Source organism: Penaeus monodon, chromosome 19 (assembly GCF_015228065.2).
Source record: "Penaeus monodon isolate SGIC_2016 chromosome 19, NSTDA_Pmon_1, whole genome shotgun sequence".
In the NCBI taxonomy this organism is placed as follows: Eukaryota; Metazoa; Arthropoda; class Malacostraca; order Decapoda; family Penaeidae; genus Penaeus; species Penaeus monodon.
The window spans coordinates 25,265,738-25,266,207 of record NC_051404.1 but is presented as its reverse complement, the minus strand read 5'-3'; positions in this window follow the sequence as shown (position 1 = coordinate 25,266,207).

Genomic DNA, 470 nt, shown 5'->3' with positions numbered 1-470 from the left:
TGAAATTTGCAGGTCACCGATCCTATTAACAATAATTATCAATGTTTGGCGAAGAACTCATTAAAACAATAATAAAAGTCCAAGCCAGTAGAACATGCATTTAAAATTACAAATAATTAAAGTGGTAAAATAGTAAATGGATGATCCAGGAGGTGGGGGGGACTTTAGCATTAAGAACTATAAAACTAGAAAGCATTTAAAAGGCAAAAAATAAAATCAATAAAAAGGAACAAAATATAAAATAACCGATGGCACTGGGACTTCCTAATAATTATTCCAACTGTCAACCTGCCCACTGCGATCACGACCACTTACTCCGACCACCTAAACCCTGTCTTTTGGTCCTCCTTGCCCCAACTACCCCCTCAGGCAGAGACCCGACCGTCACCATGTAAGGTGGCCAGATAAACTTTGACCCCGCCCATTTCCTTGGCCGATGGTTCACACACGTTGTTATAAATGTAAAAAGT